This window comes from Strix aluco, chromosome 1 (genome assembly GCF_031877795.1).
Source record: "Strix aluco isolate bStrAlu1 chromosome 1, bStrAlu1.hap1, whole genome shotgun sequence".
NCBI classification, from domain to species: Eukaryota; Metazoa; Chordata; class Aves; order Strigiformes; family Strigidae; genus Strix; species Strix aluco.
Window position 1 is genome coordinate 141,350,683 of NC_133931.1, and position 19,900 is coordinate 141,370,582.

Consider the following 19,900-nt stretch of genomic DNA (forward strand, 5'->3'; position numbering starts at 1 on the left):
AGAACAAGGACAACCGTGAGGATGAGAGGCTTGAAACACTGTCTGCAAGAAAGTTTTAGGTAAAGATAAGTAAGTATTTTTCACCCTCAGTGACCAAATGGAGCTTCAGACTCAGCCATGACAAGTTCCCCTGCAACACACAGATTTCAAGAATATGAACTTTTCCAGCAACAGTTTTATTCCAGTGTTCAAGATCTGGGCCATTTGCTTCTGATTTCAATAGAACTTACATTAGACATTTGTATCATGTGCAAACACACAAGTTTTTTTAAACTCCAACCAGAGATCAGCATTGCACACAATACTATAATAACTACACTCAATCCTTCTGTGAAAAAGTAGCTGAGTAGCTGTAACAGAGAAAAATGTTTGGGGCAAATGTACTGAATCTGAAGGTCAAAGGGATAGTATGAATTACATTGTGTAGATACATCATTTCCAATTTAGGATAATCACATCCTTTTTCTAAAGGTTTTAGACAATGTTGCCTGACACAAATGATGTCCAATTAAATTGCAATTCCTCAAAACGAGTTCCCAACTCTTGAAAACCAAACAAGGTCTCTCTGTACAGCTTTGGTGTCTGCTGCTGAAGGCCTAATGCAACTTACAGTTCATCTCTGTGGGATGCTGAGAGGAAATTCCACCAGCACAATGCAAGGTGTGCACTGGTAGTGCAGTAATTCCAACAGTGCATTTTTGGGTGAGATCTCTCACCCAGAATATATAGCTTTTTTCACTTTTATTCTGATTCCTTCTAAAACAGAACAATTGAAGTGGAAAAGACCACTTTTATTCCAAGTGCCTACACAGTTACACCAGAACACCTGATACTGCATTATGCTGACATTCAGAGAATCACTGCTGGCACCTGTATCAACCCTCAACTTGCTGGGATTTCCCCACAATGGGATCTCTGCAACTCAGACTTCATGCACTTAGCATTCAAGCAGTATTTTAATCTGTTGTCTTTCCCCATCCACTGCATAAGGAGCCATCTTGAAGGATTCCTAAGACAGGCTAAAGTAAATCACCTTGTCCATACAGTCCTCTGTCCTTCATGTTAAAGTACAAACTACGCCTGTCAGTGAATAAAATAATACGGGCTACCATATGATACAGAGTAAGAAGTTAAGTTACACCCAGACATTTGTCTGACCAGGTTAGACAGAGTAAACCAGGTTTTAGCCAAGACACAAGCTTTACATGATGAGCTCTTGCAACCTTGGCAAACCATGAAGGGCGCATTCAGAGAGGTGAGAACGTGGTGCAGTCAGTATGCTGTACTTGCCTCAGAGCCAGCTGTCACCTAGAAACTCACATTTGCAGTCCAGTAAGGAAACAGAATGACAAAAATTACCAGCAATTATTTGTATTGGACTAAGTGAGGGTGACCTGGCTTTCTTTCAATAGTCACACTCTCCTCAGAGGAGACTAGGAAAGAGAATGAGGCAGACTCGTGGATAGAAGTGGCCACAGAGAACAAGTCTATGGAGGAAATAACGAAGATACTGAATTGTTGTATTGGGTGTAGGTGGCAAGGCTTTGGTAGTGGAGGGGACTGCAGGGCAAGAAGAGGTCAGGGGCTGCCAGACACAGCTGGTTTCAGCCACCTCTGCAACGGACCCACCACATGACACAGCTGAGCCCATCAGTGAAGCTGGTGGCACCTCAATGAAAACGTATTTAAGGAGGGGTAGAAAATGCTGGAGGGAGAGAGGAGAAAGGAACAGAGGAGGAAACATCAGAGGGAATGAGAGACTAATGAGGTCAGAGGAGCAGGAGGTGCTGCATGGTGGAGAGCAGGTACACCCCCAGAGGCACTGCAGCCCATGAGTGACCAACATCAGAGCACAGGACAATAGTGACAAACAAGGGGTGGCAGAAAGAAACCACCACAACCTGACCCCAACCCCTGCACCACTTGTTGCTTCATCGAAGGGACTGAGTGTGACCTGCAGCAGTAGTAGGGGAGGAGAGATGTCTGGCATGAAGTGAGCCTGGGAGTGAAGGTGAGCCTGGGAAAGGGGGAGGAAAGATGGCTTTTTTTGCCCTAAATGTTTTACAATTTTTCTTTTGTTTCTCAATAAACAACACCCAAATCAGTAATTAAATATTTATGCTAGTTGGCAATAAATTAAGTTAAATTCCACAGGTCAAGTCTCTTTTGCCAGTGACAGTACTTGGCAAGTGATTCCCTTTATTTCAGCCCATGAGTCTTCTCGCTCCTATTCCCTCCCTCATCCCGCTGGGGTCAATGATGTGGGGTGAGTGAGCAAGCAGCTATGTGGGTGCCAACCCACCACTGCCACGTTTCTTGTCATGCGACAACTATATTTGCTATGTGACCAAACTGCCTGTGGTGTTACTTGACATTCCTTATCATATGAGAAGACATGGAAGCAACCCCTGACATATGTCTGAGTCCAACAGAGGACTGGAAGATCTGCCGTTAGCTCTCAAGGAAAAGCAGCAGACCCTGAGGAGAGGGAGGCAGAAGGAATACTGCCACACCAGTCACCTGGTTCACAGTTTATACCCTGCCATTGTATGAAGGATCAGGCCAGAGGCTGGCTGGACAAACCCATTCTGCAGACCGTAGTACCACAACAATTGCCCTGAATGTGACCATCGTGTCATACTGGGTCTCACAGCAATACACAGTATCTGCCACAGCATCTGCAACATGGTGCTGTAGGGCAGTGCAGTTTCTTCTCTGGGTCTCAACCAACAGTTTAAATACATATGAATCACTATATTTGTTTAGGTTCCATAGAAACCCAACATTTTGTGACTGCTTGCAGCACATGGGCTGTTTGGGTGGAAGCTGGGTAGATTCTACTGACCGTGAGTCCAGACCTGACTGCACTTATGCAGAGATCTCTTAGAAACAACAGCTCTTGCAGAACAGTAAAGGGTGTGTAGGCAAGGGAGAAAGGAAAAAAAAAAAGGTGTGTGTGGGGGTTTAGGCATCTGTGTGAAATACAAAGGAAAAATTTGGCCTAGATAAAAAACCCCAGCTCATTTTCAAAAGAGATTTGTGTACTTTAACACAGCCTCAAAACCACTGTGGCATAAAATTTTAAGTACCATCAGAGCAATAAAAATGTATCCTGTCCATCCATACCATGAAGGCATTAATAAGTGGATCTTTGCCATGATACGTAACGTCAACACACCATCTACAGACATTAATAGGTATATGACATGACAGCTTATCTTCTTTGAACAGAGACAATACATCATGTCAAACCCAGATATGGCATTTTTATGAGGTTCATATTTAAAAAGCAGATAGCCATAGTAACAGCTCAGTTTAACATTTCTCTTCTTTAAACAAGGGTGCAGATATTATTGACAAAATAGTCCCCAAATAGAAATCTAAATTTAATTCAAGAAAAAAAGAAGCAAAAGGATCTTAATAAAATGGGCATTCAGTATACGTTTGCTTTCCTCTAACTAGGAAACATCTAATTCACTATTTTTGGAATTTATTCTATGATGTATGCTTGCTTCTGGATGGGAAGCCTTATTTCTTAAGAAAATGTTATGGCAACATTATAAATCCTTGAAAACTTGGAAGATAACCTCAAGTGTGAGATATTAAAAGCAGCAGCATGAACACTGCTATTTAATAAACTCAGCCACAAATAACAATGTTAAAATATTATTGAGGTATAACCAGTCTGGTTGAAGTCCATAAAAATCAGGAAAATTTGAAGTTATAGCTGAAACTTCTCCCTGTCCTGTTAACTCGCTCCCATTTGGGTTAAGCACGTTGGGTATATTCCAAAACTTCATTTGTTGTCTACATGGTGAACCTGAGAGAAACGGAAGGCCGAGTGTGTCAAGAAGTTCAGTTCCTGATATCTCAACCATGCAATTAATTTTTTCAGGTCCAAACAGTCCCATATGTGTTTGCTGAAGCACTGGCACAGCTATGGTTTTGAAAATGAAACTTTTCTAAATGGATTAAAATAAAACATTTTTCAGTATTTTAAATGAAATGCAGTATTATACTTGTGCCTAACTACGGTGGTGTTCTTCAAAGCTTACAATATAAGCGTTTTAATGATGGGTATAGAATGACATTTCCAACTAAGGCTTTAATTTTCATGTTGAAAGTACATTATGGTTGCGACATCAAGTGCTCAGACATGAAATATGCTGGAATTAAGGTTGAATACTGGTCTCTAAATTACACGTTGGCATACAATTTTCCCTGCCTCATTTAAACACACAAGATGTGAGGGAAACAGAAAATGAACAGTAACTAACAAAGGCTGCTGCTGTAAGACCACTTAGGTTAAATCCCATCTACTTGTTCAGTAGTCTCTCTCACCATCTTTACATCCACCTCCTTGTTGAGCAAAGCTACCTCTGCTATTTTCAACTCTTATTCAGTCCATGACCCTGCCCCTCTAGTTCCACCATTACACAGATTTTAGTCATCTTCCCTGTTGCACAGGATTGTGTTTACACCTCATAAGCCTCTCTCTCCAAATCCAATATACCACGTAGGTAGGTGCAGTGGAACAAGGAGAATCATTCCGTTCCCAGACATTCATTGACGCTGTGTTGACAAGCATGGGGTTTGCGTGCTTTCTTGCAGATGGTTCACAACATTAGGGAGGAGCCCATTCCTTAGGAAGAAATCTCTTCTAGCCCCATTTTTTCTTTCCTCACCCTTTCACCTTCTTAATAATTCAACTCCCTGCTCCAAAACACGTAGGTGCAATGATTTCTGAATCAAGTGCTTGTAGCAACTTTAATAAACATGAGCAAAATATAGTATTTCCCCCTCCTCTCGTTCCCTGGAATGGTTCAAGTATTTTTATTGAAACTTTCCCAAGAAATTCAGCCTGAAGGAGACACCCAGCATGGAAAATTTCAGCCCAAACAGCTGAATGTTGGCAACATAATAGGCAACTGAAACAGTCTTATAATGGAAAGTGTTGCACAACCTTCCATATAGGTGGCAATATAATACAAACAGCGTTAGCTGTTGTTACCAACATAAAAAGTCACAAAAAAGCAGAGGCGATGTTCAAATTTAAAAAAGCCTTTTAAAATCAAACCCTTGTAATGTTTTTAAGTCCTGTCACCCACAAATGCTTTGGAATCAAGAATGAACAGAAGCAGAACACACTCTCCCAGAATTTCCTTGAGCTGCCCCAGTATGACTCACATGATGATGTCAGAGTTAGTTTATCATAAAACTCTTACTACACACAATTCTAAGACAGTTTAAGAGCTCTAGACTCATACACCCAGACTGAGGGTAACAGTAGTTATAAAAGTGAATGGCAAATAAACTGAAACTTTTTAGTTGAGATCTCAGTTGAAAGGGAAAAAAACAAACAGGTTGCCCTTCAGAATGTATCTTCTTAATAATGGTCATAAGGCCACGAGGTGCCCTTTCCTCCTCTTCCCCGCTGTTACAGCTTGCTGATGCAGGACCCACAGACATTTACACAGATGGTGAAAAAGGAGCATCACAGCTACCTTGTGGGATCTGAATATTAATTTGCCACATTTGGTTTCTTCACGACCTAGTCTCTAAAACATACACAAACAGAGGAGATGATGCTATCACAAGTCAATTGTTCTCCAGTTACTGCATAGGCACACTAGAGAGGGGAGGGGGATTATTCTGAGCTTGCAAAACAAGCAGATTATACTGTGGAGATGCTCAGGCCCAGGACTGCTCCTTAACACTGTCCAACTGCACACCAGCTAAAAAAAAAAAAAGAGAGACAGCACAACCTGACAATAACATATATACCTTGTCCTGGGCCTTACCACTGATGTAGCTGCACTAAACGGCAATGAGAAAAGGTATCAGGACAGAATTAGTTCTGACCTTTTCTCATTATCACACAGAAAATTACTGAAAAACACTGATATTAACATTCAGCTCATATTCATGTTTGCCTAATTTGGCTAACCTGTACTGGGAAAAGCCCATCACCTTTATCAGAACATGAGAAATCATGCTGCTGAGCTTCTACCACTTGTATTTCAGCAGACTTCTCCTTAAACCAACACCTGGTCAACTTCAATACTGATTGGACAGAGGAGAAAAAAAAAAATCCACGGTGCCTTCTGGCAGATTTGTGCTATCTTCTGATTGTATTATATTTAGATCAAAAGTGGTCAAACTTACTTGACAGATGTGGCACACACTAGCTTAACTACATACTACATATTTAACTACATACATACATGAAAGCCACACATTAATTCTCCTGCTACTCTTTACACCTATCAGAGCAAGGTGCTGGTTATATCTGCTTTTCCCCTCAATCCTTTCCCACTTTTGTCTCGATGTTTATGCAATTCTTTGTCAGTGCTGTACACCAAGAGAAACAAGGAGGCAGGAATGGCAATTTTAGCTCCCAGTCTTCCTCATCACATTAGCAGTGTTTAGGGGTAAAAAAAGCTAGGATGGAAAGCATCTCTAGTTGTACAGTATTTTAAAATTTCAGGAGACCTCTACTTTGAAGATGGATTAGGAGGATCCACTTCTCAAGGCCTCCACTTCAGTAGGGTGGGACTCTGTGGACCCTGAAATGCGCGAGTGAACCCCTTAGTCAAGAACTGACCTCCACACCTTTTGCTGTCTTTACACGCAAAGACAAAGCAACATGGTTGGGTTTAGCTAATGCTGGGAAGAGGACACAACTGTTAAGTTGAACTATTATTAGGTTAAGGAGAAATCTGGTGAAATTTAAATGGTGGGAGTTCAGCAGTAGGCTGTCTTGTCTCCTGGGAAGGATGAAAGGCTTTTCTCAGTTGAACTTCACAAAACTGGGCCAAAGCAAAGACAATCGATGTCCCCAGTAATGCCTTGCCATGCTATTTATGTGATAATGAGGGAAGAAATATATGAGTAAGTTTCATACCATCCCTTAACTCAAATAATGTGATGAACACCCTTGAGCACTCTCACATACCATTCTTTGTACAAAGCATGGGGAAACAGAAGTATTCTGCAGCTCCATACAAACCTCTCTTGCTTCAACAGAAGCTATCAAGCATTTTTTTTTCTTTAGAGATCTTCCATTACAGTTTTAGCAAAACCCTAAAAAGAAATGTCAGCATGAAAAAGCCCCATTAAGATGTGTGCATGATCACACTCATTTCTCCTCACTATTTAGATCACAGAGCATTTGCATAGTGTTAAAACATATGATTTAACAAAATTCCCTTTTGCTTGTCTTGTTTTTTCTGATTTCACAAAAAACATCAAAAATGGGGAAGAAACAGCATAAAAAAATAATCTCCTCTCAAACATTCCCCCCAAACCTATACCACATTTCACAACAGGCCCAAATCAGATTAAACAAATCATTAAAGGGCATTTCTAAGTTTCTGAAAAGTACAGTTTTAGTCCTATATAAATATATATATATAGTAGAAACACCATGCATCTAAGCTGGACTTCAGCATGCACATTCATCTGACATCAGGTCTTACAAAGGACTTCAGTGTTCATTCTCAGTACCAGTCGCACTCAGACTCACGTATTGAAAGCCTTTCCTATGTCCTAAATAAGGAATATTTATGACAAACTGATGAGTATTTTAGAGAGACAGGACAGAATGAGATTTATTTTTACTATTAGTCTTAGGAATAATTTATTGCTGGTACAATTCTTTCATTTCCATTATTCAACCTGTTTTCTCAAGATGTAAAAATATTATCACCACAAAATCTGCTATGGTGTAATACACATTCTTCTGATTATGTGCATCTTCAACAGATGTAGTGGAGAGTATTATGATGCATGTGTACCTTAAAAAAAAAGTTAAAAGCAGACTTTGCATTGCACTTCTGCCTCATCACTGAAAAGACTTGAACACAACATGCAGTCATACTCATATTGCTGTCAGTAGACTCAAGGCTGCAACCCTAGGAAATCTGTTCAATACGAGCAAGAGTTCAGTGAGTTTACTTTAATTGCCTGCTCTTCACACTTTCTTAAAAGATACAATAAGACACAACAAAATATCCACCTAGTGGGTATTCTGTGCTTCTAGCATGGAAAACTGATTCAGAAGATTGAGTAATTTCATATTGAAACATATTTAAGTGGAGCTAATGGACAGTGAGATGCCAAATACTCTATTATCACTCAAAAGGAATAAAAATAAAGCAGCAATTACCTAATGATCCCAAACCATATACTTGCCTACAGTAAAATATGCGTGTTTATTCACTGTTGATCGATACAAGCAGTGTTAAAAGTACTGGAAAGGAATTTAGTATCTCATGATTTCAGGAATATACAGACAAAAACATCAGTGTGAATTACATTTCATATTTAGGCTAACATAAATTCCAAACACTGGACATATGCCCTACTTTCCCATTTTATATTTATTTAACATATTTATTATATATTTAATTTAATATTTTCTGTTTGGGAGAGAGTTCTTTTTCTTCTGTTTATTTTTTCTTTTTTTTCTCCTTTATTCTGTTAGTACCATGCTTACACTTATTGTACTATATCTACTTTTCACAGAGCACCAAAGTAATCTTTAATTTAAAATTAAAAAAAAAAAAAAAAGAAATCTCCCAAAGATGGATGATTGGGGGTTTTTTAGATTTTTATTTGTTTTTTTAAAAAACATGGTTATCTTGTCCTCTTCTTTCTTGAATTTGCATAGGTCATGCAGCAAATGCAAAATCCAGGACTGCACTTTATTTTTTTTTTAAATTGACAGAACAAATGCACACTGGATACATAACATTAGAACAGTAATGTAATCAGGACAGATGCAGTCTTATTTTAGATATTTAATTCATAATGTTAATTCATTACTTATCCCCTAGATTGATGATGGGGACTCGAGAAGCCACCCACATCATCTTTCTGCAGTTGTTAAAATAAACAAATGACATTTCTGTGTTTAAAAGGAACAAAATTGGAGCTCACCGAAACCAACTTAAGAGAGCAACGGTAATTTCCAAAACATTAGAAACATATTGCTATTTCTCTTCCTTTCCCCTCCCACTCCTTCCCCAGTTTTTTCCACCCTATTTTGAAGTAAATGAGTTTCAGAAAGGAGCTGTAACTTTTCTGCAACTTTAAAATTCTGTAATTTCCATGGAGAGAGAGGCAATAGTTAAGCAATCAAGGAGGTAATTAGCTGGACGGCAACCGCTGTTTGGCATGATATTGTCACCTCTTACAAATAAGTAAGAGTTTAAAAACTTGTGATAACCCTCTCAAGCACATCTGATCAAAGTGCTCATTATGCTGTGCTCTGCCTTGACATCAACTTATTTCTTATCAAACTAATTCCAGAGTTTTGCCATTGGCAAAAAAGGAGCATTCGGGTGGTGTAAAACACTTGCAGACTTTCTCACAGTTAGGATAGGTTTTCAAAATGCCGCAGGCAGTTTCAAAACTGCCTTTAGCTTAACATTGCAGTCATCATTTCAGAAATCATCCTTCCTGCATTTACTAACAGTCTTATTAGGATATTCATCAGCCTTGGCTTTGCTTATGGCCATTAACGAACAAACCAGTCATCCCCTGCGGCTAACAACAGATACTTTATGGATTATTGCTTAATTAATTATTGAATATAACTTGATGAATCCTTAATTTCACTTCATATCCTTGTTAATATACAAGACTGATGTAATGACACACAGCCATAAATATTAGAAAGACCAAAGTGAGAATCTTAGCAGACATCAATAACATGAAATACAAAGGAGTATTTGTACATTTAAAGTATTTTAAAAACACAATTTTAAAAATACACAGTTTTAAAATTTGCATCACATATACAAAACCCCCAAATTAATTTTCTTAGTACGAAGTTACTATAACGACTAAAGATGGTCTCACATGAAAGCATACTGATGGTATCTTTTCAGTAATACTCTAACTTATCCTATCAGTTATTCAATTTAAATATTTTAAGTATTGTTTTTTCACATTTTAAGACTTCTTAGACTACTCTATGCTTTCACATGAATGAAGTGCAAAAATTCTTGAAGGCAGAGTAAAAAATTAACTTTTATTTTAGTGGGAGAAAAGTGCGGGGAAGTTAAATTGTATTTGCCTTTTTATTTGTAGAAACCGTGAACTTTAATAAATTTCCAATCTCCTTGTAGAAGAGGAAATTAAGTTGCTCATAGAATAAAAATAAGGGGTCTGTATCTCCTAAGTTTGACTCGAATCTCAAAATAGTTCTTATGTGGGACTAAGTAGTGTACCAGCCCTGCTCTGGCTCTCTGCACAGGCTCCAGTATTGTCAAATTGCCTAGTTCCCGTAGGATGTTTTACTTTCAGATGTCTTAACCTAAAATATCATGTTTTTTTCCATTAGTGGTCCACCCTCTTTCCTTCTTGAAGAGCTTATTATAACTATTTATGTAAAAACAATTTTTCTCAGTCAGCCCTACATAGAAATAGATCTGTGTACCATGACACGCACTTTTACTGTTGGACTTGGTTTGGTTTTATTGATGCCTCAAGGACTTTTAGCTTTAAGAAGCAGGGAGCTGAAATGTCTGATATTTTATTCCTGTAATGTTCCATTTATGTTCGGGTATTCTTGTGTCATTTCATACCGAGTTGTTCTGAGAATTCAAGTCAACACCCAAAGACAGATTCATCAAGCAAGAATTTAAAAACAGATATTATCTCAAGGCATTGCTTATTAGCTGTAAGGATGTCTAATATCATTCTGCATAAATAAGCCAATCTTTGGTATTTTACACAGTAGTCATCAAACACATTAACCAATGCATTTTTCAGTCTTTCAGAAATGTATCACACATTGTCTGCAGTGGCTGCTCCAGCAGCACGGATACAGTAAGCAATCCAGAATACTGATTCCACAAAAATGTGGTAAAAAAGAAACTGTAGTAATAAGCTGTATAATAAATGAATTCTTAAAACCTATAGATGCTGATTTTCTTTCAAATACAAAGACACTAAAGTCAGTTACAATGCATTCAATGTTTGATCTTATTTTTAAAGAAATACTGAATCTGTCTGGGAAAACACCGATACAGAATATGATCCTCCCATCGAGAAAGAGCATTCAGCTCAAAAGATGCTCTCCCAAGCTTAAAATGTAAGTGAAGATTTAGATGGAGAAGCATTTTTTAAAACTGATTTATAAATCTGTACAGAGGACTGGGTGGGGTAAAGCTTATAATGGAAAATTGCAGCAATCTTAACATCAGGAATGTGAAATGTCTGGTCTTAATAAACCAAATTTTCAGGCATCGTGAGTTGTTTGGAAGGACGATAGCAACTTGCAAACAACCCAGCCTCACTGAAAGGGCAAATTGAACATTCCCAATCCTTCAGACTCTGCTGCAATGAGTCACACATCCATAAAATAGCTGATAGGAAAGCTTCCTCCTAAAAGGCAAGAAAGTTCAGGTGAAGGTAGACAAGGGAAAGTGGCGAAGGAAGATAACCATCATAGGTGTTTTTGCTCTTTCATACAAAAGGAAGAACGTACTCTCATTTCTGCAATTATGTGCTCTTTTAAAAATGTACTTTTCTACACTTTAAGCTGATTTGCCTAGAGGACCAAATGACTGACAAAGTTAACAGTTCATTATGTAATCACTGTATTAGTAGTTGGGGGCGGGGGGGGGAACCAAAAAGTACCTAAGAATCAAGAATAACTCCTGAGGCCCCGTTATTCAGCTGTGAGGTATAAAAGCAGACCACCGATTTGCATTTTGAAATTTCGTCCCCATTAGTCTCGGGGTGTGCTATTGTACCAGACCCAGGCACGTATGTGAGAGCAGTAAATCCCCCAGTTTCACTCAGTCTAACAGAAACCATTCCCGTGCGTCCCTTGCCGGCAGCCACCCTCCCACCTCCAGCTCGGAGTGATCTGATGAAACCAGCGAAACCCTGCTAGGATGCGGAAGAAAAGGACTGACATCTGAATAACTAACAATGCGCTGCCTCTCAGGCAGACAGCAGGGAAGTTCCTTCAACGCTGTTTGATCTGCTTTGCCGGCATTATTGCAAAAAGCCGGTTTTTCATTAGGTAGGAAAAAAAGCCCAAAGTTGCGATGCAGCCTGCTAAGCAAGATTACAAATGCACGGTAACACAATGATTGAAGAGAAAATAGATGGTGTAATACAGAAAAGCCTAAGACTTGCAAGTGGAAAAAAGTATAAATGACTATTTTAATTAATTTCCTAATGTAAAACACAGCTGTAGTAATGTTGGCAAATATCACCTGCCTGTTTTAAGTTTGTTAAATGAAATCATGCGCTTTAATTGGGTCTTAATGTACAAAAGTACATTTTATTTACTTTTTATTACAATATCAGTATTTTAACTTTCAGTTTGCTTGTGCAAAAGCTTTATAAATTACTTGAATCACTTAAATCTGAATACTATAATCTGCAGTTACAATGTACCAGTTTGAGTTTCAACAATTAAATGCCTTTTTTGTGGACTCCCGCTGCTATGTGAACTAGCTGTAGGCTATTAAAATAATGAGTCCGGACTGAGTCATCTGATCTCAGCCTTGGTGCAAAGCCTGAGGAAAAGGATTTAGCCCACAATTCCTAGTCTGTTTACCAGACTAAGACCAGACTGTTGGAAGCATTATCCCCGCGCTCCCTTCCCCCTCCCGCCGCCGACTGCACTTTTGCCGGGGGAAACGCGGTGTCACAGAGCCCTCTGCAGGCGGGCGACGCGCCGCCGCCGCCCCGCCCCGCGTCGCCGCCCGCCCGCCCGCCTCACGGCACCGCCTCACGGCACCGCCTCAACACCCGCCTCACCACCTCACCGCCCGCCTCACGGCACCGCATCACCACCCCACCAAACAAGCTGCCTACTTACTCGCCCTTTGTTAAGAGTCACCTCTTCCAGAAGGGTCCGGAAAGGGCTGTAAGGCCACACGAGGCGAGAAAGTGTTTGTCACGGGAAGGTGGAAAGGCCACGTCAACAGCATCTGTGAATTCGGGATGCCCCGAAGATCTCGCTTTTTCAAAGCGTGGATTTAGGAAGCCAGGCAACACAAGGAAAGGGGACTTGGTGGCCTAGGAGATCCGTGACAGGCCCCTTGCACCATGGCTCCTAATCACAATCAGCTGTGATGCCACAAAAATACCACAGTAGATTTGGACAGCCCACGAATGCTTTAGATAATCTGGCCTCATGCAACTCCATAAATGTGAAACTCTGTCAGTAACAGTAACAAGGAACAAACTCCAAAATCTTCACCTATTTCACCTTCAGAAACACCACCAGCAGCACCCGTCACAAAGGGAACAGCAAAAATGTCTGACCTTTCACATCCTTGAGAGGAATCCAAAAGCACCAGCATTCACTTTTTATTTTCAACAACACAAAATATGTCTTCCTACAATGTCAGTGTATAAAATATATATGCACACATGGCATGTGCACATGGTGCTGCCTAAAGCAGTATCTACCTCAGCTCAAACTCCAGCTGGCATCCAGGGACTGATATATTCTATATTATTTTTAAGTTGGTTCATGTGCCAAGACATATAATTTATCTACTTCCTTGATCTCTCCGCAGTTTTTGATGCCGTATGAATATGTAAAGGGAAGATTAATGAACAGAGAGGTTTTTCTTAACGAATCTCCACAGCTTTTTCAGTAGATTTACCATCATCATTTCCACTTACCACTCTTCTGGAAGAGATCAGAGCTCTACCTTTTACACCTCATGCTTTACACTCCAATTATGTTTACATATATTATCAGTCCATACTGGCCTTGTTCTCCAACAGCTCTGCTACACCCCAATGCATACTCTATACATTATCAGTATCATTTCACCACTCCTTTTGACTTAGGATGCTTTTGATCTCAGCCCTTGCTGTTTCATATCTTTGCTCTGATTTAGGTGGTCTGCCCTGTAGTTTTGCATTTTTTTAACATGGTTTAAAACTCTAGAGAAGTTTGCAAATATCCTTTGAGAACATCTTAAAAGCTAAAAACTAGAAAGTAAGAAAAGAGAAACTTAACTATTACTCGAATTTTGAAATATCGTAATAAACTGTGATCAGGTCTGACATTTTTGAATTTCTGAGGTTGTCAATAATAAGACACGATACTATGCATGCAAAGCATACCTCTGCATCCCCTTCTGCTTCCAGAAAGGCTGGCAAACAGAGGGAATGTGGCAGAGAAAGTTCAGAAACAGACTCAAACCACTGCTACCACTATCTCCATTCTTCAGTCAGTGCCTAAGCCATTATGCCACGTTATCTTCCAATGCATGTTCAAATTCCTGTTTTATTTCAATTACCTGCAAAAAGCTAGCCTAATAAAATGCTTTAAATGCAAATTTCTGCTCATCCCATGTAGATCCCAAACCACACCAACAACCTCTGTTCAAACATTAGCGACGTTTAATAGCTGACCTGACCAACTATAGGGACTTGAAACCTCTGGCCCTCTCAGCTAGCACAGTGCTTCCCACAAGCATATGCTTAGTGGTTCCTTGATGGTCTACAAAATTATATTAAACAGCAGTTCATTAGAAGCCAGAGGGTAAAATTTGGTGCGTTATGGTCTGAGAAAATACTGAGTGTTGACTCTGGCCTGCTGAAGTGCTACACTGGAGAACCACTGTCCTGGTCGAAAGGCACAGGGCCAGCGTTTGCTCTTGTTTCTGCCCCGAGCATCATACATGAACCTCCATGAGGGCATTTCTCAGCTACTCATCTTGCCCAAAACCCTGACCTGGGCCAAGTGGCCCATCAGTGAGGGACAGTCCTCTCACAGCAGCAACGTCACCTAGAGAGAGAGTTAAAAGGCAGACAACGAAATAGTTTCTTGTTGCTTGCTTGTTACAAGTGTTTCACAAACTTTGCTTTACATATTAACATAGTACTCTCTTTAGAGGTGGGGGGACTTTTTTTAAAAAAATCTTGGGATATTGATTTTCAGATTTTATTTCGTTCACTGGGGCTAAAAATATATTGAATGTCCCCACTCCCCTTCTTGCTCTTGTCCACTTTCCAAGTCTGCTTTGGCATATTCCTACCACATAAACTACTCACCAAATACTGAGAGACTGGAGAGATACAAGTCTTTTTTTTTTTTTTTTTTTTCCCTCCCCAAAACCTATGTCAAGCACCAAAGGAGTCATTTTACAACCTACAGGGCTGGAATACAACCTATGGACTGCTGTCAATGTAAGTCAGTAATAGCTACCCCTAATGTTTTTCATTCATTGATCAACATCTATGGTGAAAAACTTGAAACTTTTTGTATAGTGCACTGACACAAAACACTTTGTATCTTGCAAATCTTTAATCAAGAGCTTTTACTCTTCAAATGATTTACTCCAAGTCCTCAAAAATGTTTTAGCTGTTTCTAAGGCCAGTCCTTAAAAGGGATTTTTTTTTTTACTTCTGTATTTATCAATCAAAAAAATTCTAAAGGCTGTTCTATTAATAGGATCAAGGTAGAGCTCAGACCATGGTTCAGAATGCATTTTTAAAACTTACTTTCTATAGAAATTATGAAATACAATGGTAATAAATATTTCATGTTTTTTCTTGGAGTTGACTTCCTAGAAACTCTGAAAGACAGTTCTTATCAGTCTTTCACAAGTAGAGGGGAACCACAAAACATTTCAAAGAAGGATTTTTTTTTAACACCTGCAAATGCAAAACTTGTGTGATGAACTGTCTTCCCTTAATCATTACCTTTTTCTTTCAATGCTAGTGTCCTTTTTTCTGTCCAAACTGATTTTATAAACTAGTTTTTCATACATGGAAGCCGATTTTTACTTGAACTGTCACTTCTTTACTAGAAACTCTCAGCATGACTAAACAATATAGAAACAGTGCTTTGCAACAAATTTTACTCTAGAACTTTTAAAGCTCCTGGGATTTTCTCGATCACTCAGGTAGGCTTGCCCCTTGACACAAGCTCCTTTCTGTACAGGGAAGAATTCTGAAATTGCCTTTATAGTATTTTCCTATGTGAGTTGTATGTGAACGCTCACATATAATCAACTACTATACTTAAACTCCTTTCTACCCCCATAATAAATCATGTCTATTGTGCTGCATAAATAAGAAAGAATAACAAAATCCTATATGCAGGGTCCATACCTTTTTTAAAAGGGAAGGCTCATATAGGTCTGAATTTTTTTAAGGCAAAATATGAATTTAATAAAAGTATGACTTTTAATGACAACTATGAAAACAGAAGTAACAAAAATTATTAATTTAAATGCAAAAAAATATTTTACATTGGTTTTGCTATTTGCCCTATTTGTCCCTTAAAAGCAAACAGTTTCAGTGAATTTTTCAATTACAAAGCTGTCAAACCCTTGACCCTACTTTGATAACCCTAAGTGAGATTTTCAGATTAAAAGTATCAGAATTAAGATGGATATTGCTGAACATACTCCTGAGCTGGAGTGTTCTTTACCCTAGCAGCATCAAAAGACTAAACAGATGTAATATTTTTACTTGCTTTTGCTGCAAATTATTGTGAAGCACTGTAGTCTACCAAAATCAAAAGCTAAAAAAAAAAAAATTGAGAAATGTGTATTTGCAGTAAAAACTGTGACACTTAGCACCAAAATTTAATGCCGCCCAAGTTAACTCCTTCCCTCTGGGTTAATAAACTCCACAGTGATACAGGCTGATCTATTTTCAGGGGTGACATAGCAACAACTTACTGGAGCTGCTCAGCACCATTTTTATCCTCATCTCCCACCGACACTGGAGTAATTGAAAACACTTGCATGAGGTGCTCAGCAACTTGCAAAATCAAATACAAACACCAGCAAGCTTCAGCACTGCTCGAATCCTGCACGCAGCGGAATGAAACCATCAGGGTCACCGCAGCACTTGAGTGGGAGCCAAGATAAGTGGAATAAGATGGGAGTGCTACCGCAGAAGGACTCGATGCTGGGGGTGTTCACATTCTTGTCAGCAGTGACTCAAAACAGCACGTGGCAACCTGATGGGACAAGGCACTTGTATTAATTTGCAAAGGTGAATTAAGATGTGCAGAACTGGGCAGGATAGAGAAGTTAGGAGTAGTTAAGGTGAGTGTTTCACTTACAACAGTCCCATGGTGACAGAAAAGGAGGGTTGGTTAAAACTCAACTAGCACTATGGAAGTTCAGTGTTAAGAAATAAATAGATAAAATGATGTTTTCATTCCAAACAGCTAGCCTCATATAACTGTCCCTAAATCATCAAGATTAGTAAGACGTTGCCCAGTTCTCTAATTAAAAATAACAGTGTGTCTGTGTACGTCTGTGAACTCACTGAGAAAACTCTCTCTAGATCACAATCATACGACTCTTCCAATAACTTCCCAACAGGAGGGGAGCATCACCCTTGCTTAGTCTGATCTGACGTTGCACAACTGGAGAAGCAGTTCAGTACACCCCATGCCTCAGTGTACCAGACTGCCAAGGAGTGGGAGCTGCATAACAGCTGGCATAGTTTATGGGGTTAAAGTCCCAGCAACATCTACAGACTGCTCCCCCCCATGCTCCTAGGGGTATTGCTGCTAACTCTTAAGGGCCAGAGTGTAATTTCAACAACGCCAATACTTTCCTCCTTCAGAATATGGGGGAGGACAGGTGATGAGGATTAAGATAAAATTTGAGTATCTTCAGCATAGAGGAGGAAAACCACACCGCAGTGTCATGATTTAATGGCAGAAAGATGAACACGAAAAGCATAAAATTTAAAGCAAACTTTTTGACAGAAAATGACCAAAACCTCAAAACCACTAACCCTCCTGTCCCCCAACCCACACAACTGATGTAGGAGTGGAGGAGGGAAGCTACTCATAACAATATTGGCAGTGATGAGCAGACAAGAGCTAATGGAAGAAACAGAACAGTTCAATCAGCCATGACGTCAGGCTATCAAAAACAATCTGGTCATTATCACATTAAAAATCCATTCAAGTAAACAAAACAAAAATAGAGATGAGAACAGAAAGCTCAAGACTCACTTTACCAATGGATTAATGACTATCATTAGATGGTAACACTCTAAAAAAACAATCTATGCAAGCTAAACATTATTATCCATATTAATCAGTTTACTACTGAGAAATGCTGCCTCTCTGCCAAAATCTGGTGCTAAACCAGATAGACATGTTCTGCTGATTTCCTTTCCAAGAGTTGAAGAAGTGGTTGACTTGTCTTAAGCCTTTGGCTATCACAGCAAGTTAGAAATTGGAAAATAACTCTTCATAATTTTTGCCCATTAAAAAAAGGAGTCTTCTCCAGAGCACGCAGCCACCACAACAGCCACAATGAAGTCTGAAAATTTATTTTAGATGAGCATCTTAAAAAGCTCTTAACTTTTCAAAGAGTAACTTAAGGATCCATTCACTGTGGATCATAAACATACATAAAGGCCCTTACATTTAAATAAACAGAGCGATAACAGTATCTAATGGATGGGAGTTGGAAACATTCTGACTTCGAATTAAGGAAAACCAACACCTAGTTAACAGTAAGGAAGATTTACCAAGTGAAATGAAGTTTGTCATTTGGCTTCAAACTAATATTGGATGTTTTTCTAAAATGTATGCTCTACTTCAAATCACAAGTTAGAGAGTTTGGGCTATACTCATGCCACAAAAGAGTAGAACTCCTTTGCACAAGTGGTGAGGGAACATCCTTGCCTGTGTTACGCTTGAAGTAAGGCTAAGTAACCACAAGCATCCATCCTGTACTATCAGAAGCTGTGTAAACCTTGATACAGATAATTGATCAGGGGCCTGTTCGCAGCTTTTAATTGTGAGTATCTCTCTAGAGCTATTTGAGAGAGCTGCTACTCCATGAGATGAGCAGGAAATCACTGTTGTGTGGTTGGGAAGAACCTCCTTCCATTAACTACTGAGATCAAGTTAATCCTTCCGAGTCCCCACCAACTCATCTCCATGCAGTACACACAAACCTCCTAATCTACCTCTCCAGCCCACTGTACTTCACTCACCTAATCTTGCTGATTTACTCCACTTCTCTGATACTGCCCTTGATGCAGAGAGAAGAGCTTAATTTGTCTAGTCTGAACTATCTCCTTGAGAAGCATCTCTCTCCTCCACTGATTAATGAGGGAGGCAGTTCAGCGTTCCCTGGGGAGTCTAATCGTTAGTTTTTGTGAACACCTTCTCAATGTCAACTACCAGACACTGATCAAGAAGACACCTCTGACCAGATTAGCAATCTTTCATATCACAGTTCATTTTACCCTCGACATTAGGTTGTTTTTTTTTTTTCCCCCCAGTTTTTGTCAAAAAACTCTGAGTCAATTTGCCAGTGAAATTACACAGAAGTAATTACAGTAGGAAAGAGAAACCTGAACCTCCCAAATAATTTTTCAGGTAAAGACAAACAGCAAGTGTCACCACTCTTAAGAGGCTACAGAGTTAGCCTCTGAACTATACGTTGCTTTTGAATACAGCTTATCCCATGAGGCCACAAGTAAAAACTACCTTCCTGCTATCAGATACTTAGGAAAACATATAACTGTAAAAGACAAGGCCACATGTTTGCTCTTTAGGCAAATTTCAGAGAGCTTCCTCTAGCACAAAGACATACAGTAAGTATTCATTCCAAAATTGCTAAATTACAGACCATAAATGACATATAATATCAATACTACAGTTGTTTTTACATGGTGGTTCTCTGTTGTCATCGTAAGAACTTAATGTAACAGGTAAACAAAAGAGATGTTTTCATGTACAAAACCCTGCCTTTTAAGATATGTGAAGAATAGTTGCTTCTGTGGTGGTTTTGTTTCACTTTTTTTTTTTTTTTTTAAAAAAATCAAAAACTTGGAGATAATCAAGACAATCAGCATGAAGAGCCATAAAGATTTAGCTCTCTACACGTCTTATTTATTTCCACTTTGGAATAAA

General features: G+C 39.2%; 1 protein-coding gene across 2 annotated transcripts in view; it reads right to left on the reverse strand.

Annotated features, from left to right (window-relative positions):
* JAZF1 (JAZF zinc finger 1) overlaps positions 1-19,900 on the reverse strand; it is a 201,307-nt gene that overhangs the window by 31,798 nt on the left and 149,609 nt on the right. The gene's annotated exons all lie outside the window — the stretch shown is intronic.